The sequence below is a fragment of the Pinus tabuliformis genome, chromosome 2_2, assembly GCF_031772625.1.
Source record: "Pinus tabuliformis cultivar Carrire ecotype Pingquan chromosome 2_2, CPIR1, whole genome shotgun sequence".
Classification (NCBI taxonomy): Eukaryota; Viridiplantae; Streptophyta; class Pinopsida; order Pinales; family Pinaceae; genus Pinus; species Pinus tabuliformis.
The window spans coordinates 187,711,513-187,714,194 of NC_142300.1; positions in this window are offsets into that span (position 1 = coordinate 187,711,513).

The window sequence follows — 2,682 nt, forward strand, 5'->3', positions numbered from 1 at the left end:
TTGGAAATGAGCTTACTGCATTGTTTTGCAGTAATCAAAGAGATGGCGGTAGGTGGTGATACCTCTGGTATCCTGTACAACTTATTTCCCAATGTAATAATAACAGCACGGGGCCTTGATTCATACACAGCATGTATCTTCCACAAGTATGGTTGTCCTAATAATACATCACAAACTTCAAGGGGAGCAATGTCACATAATACCTCACCTGTGAAGGGCTTGATGTTGTATGGAAGGCGACACTGCTGGCTCATGCGAAGATCCCGTCCTTGGTGAAGCCACCCGATGGTGTATGGTTGCGGATGTGCTGTGGTCGGTAAGCCCAACCTCTTCACGACCTCTACCGAAATGAGGTTCTTTTGGCTCCTGCTATCGACAATGAACTGTAGCGGGGAGCCCTTTACCCACATCTGGGAGTGGAAGAGACGCTCCTCCTCCTCTGGATCTTCGAGTTCATTTTTCTAGATCTTGGCGATAGCAACAGTGGCGTTGGGATCTGCATCAACAATCTGCTTCCCTTTATCATTCCCCTTGTCGGGTTCTGACTTAGATTCGGAACGTGCTTCTGATTCTGAAACCTTTAGCTCAGCCACCAGTGACTGCTTGGCCCGACACTCACTTGTGTTGTGAGTGGAGCTCTTATGGAACTCACACCATTTTCCCGTGTCCTTTTTCAGCTTCGCGGCACTGCTCTTTTCTTGTAGCTTTGGCGGGTTGTCTTGGGCTGCCCCGCCTTGGCTTTGTCCTTCGTTCTATGGTTTAGGGTCACCTTTCCCTTCCTTTGGGTTCACAGATCCAAAGTCTTGCTTCTTTTGTTTAAACTTCTGCTCGACCTTGACGACATATTGGTATGTTGTGCCAAGCGAGGAGATGTTTAGGAATTGTATTTCTTCTTGGATGTACATGTGCAAGCAGCCACGGTATTTGAGTATCAAATGTTGCTCTGAATCCTTGATACCCAAATTTGTGCGAAGGGTATGGAAAAGATTGGTGAACTCTGGTACGTCCTGGTCCCTTCCCTGCTGCAGTGTGGTACACTTTATATATTCATCCTCGTAGCTTCCCATAGGGTAGTACTACTCCTTGATGGCATCCCGGAATGAATTCCAGGTGGGTGCAACTGAAAATAGTGAGCTGGTACTTTCATCCTTCTGCTCGCGGTAGGTTTCCCACCAGTCCTTGACGTGGGGGGCTGCTTTGAGAAGAGCAAAAACAATCTTTTCCCAACTCGAAAATTCATGAACAGAAAATAACCCTCTAGCATATTTAACCATTTATCTATGGCATCTGCGTCTATCTGACCCTCGAATATGGGGATTTCAAAATTAACTTGTACCTTAAAGGGCGTGGCATTTCCAGAGTAGCTGTTGGAAGCCGATGCATCATTTCTGGGTAGCCGCTGAAGGATCTGGGCAACGCTGTCCATCATCGCGTTCCGTTGTCGCTCGGGGGCTTCTTCGAGCAAGATTTTCATAGGATCTCATACCCCCTCATCTTTCTTCTCATCCGCCATGGGAGGCTGTCGGGATTTGCGAGGCTGGTCTTGCAAAGGTTCGACCAGTTCAAGCCCTAACTCCTTATATCCTGACCTCGTTGGGGACATGCAAAGAAAAACAGAGGAAAAGCAAACTGCTCTGATACCACTGATCTGAACTTAAACAGGAATGCAACAAATTATAGACATAACCATAAACACAGATATGTAGCGGAAATAATACTTCATTTCATTAATGTAAAATACTGAAATATGCTTACAAACAATAATTGAAATAAACCAGCTAGGGCGATGGTAGCTTATCTCTGATAAGAGATGTGGTGGCTACATGCCCTTGAACTGTCTTACAATGAGGCTCGAAGGCCTATTTATTATTGAGAAACAATGGAAAACCCTTCACATTCCAAAACCTAACCCTAGAAGATGAAACGCCAAATTGTGGGCCCCGTTTGGGTAAATTGGTACATCAACTTCCCAAGGTTGTAACTTTGGCATACGATCTCTGTTTGACGCGTACAATAGCTCGTTAGAAAGATCTATCTGAGCACTACCACTTTGGGCAGGACAACATTCGTCCATGGACCCATGTTTCCCCCATATTTCCCAAAAAACGTCGTTTAGGGCCTCAAAACGACTCCGGAAGTTCAGGACCCGAAAAACTGCTAAAAATAGTAAGTTTTGCTACAATTAAGGAAACTGAAAATGCTGAGAGAAACAATGGTGGGGGTCTAGGTGGACTTGGTAGGTGGCCACCAAGATCCACCTGGATCAACAATAGTGAGCTTAAGAATCTTATCTTATGGGAATTTCATGTTAATTCGTATTCAGGTCACCTAGGATATCCAAAGACATTAATAGTAGTGAAGGTGTTCTACTACTGGATGAGTCTAAAGAAAGGGGTGGTTGAGTTTGTGTCTAGGTGCTTAGAATATAAATAGGTAAAAGTAGAATATAAGAATCTAGGTGGTCTAATACAATTGATTCTAATTCCAGAGTGGAAATGGGTGGTCATTTACATGGACTTCATTACACGTTTTCCAAGGCGAGCAACATGATTTTATCATGGTTGTGGTTGGTAGGTTGACAAAGGTAGCTCACTTCATATCAGTTAAGTCTACTTATTTAGTTATTGAGGTAGCATAGGTTTTCATCAGGGAGATAGTGAGATTGCATGGTATTCTGAAGAA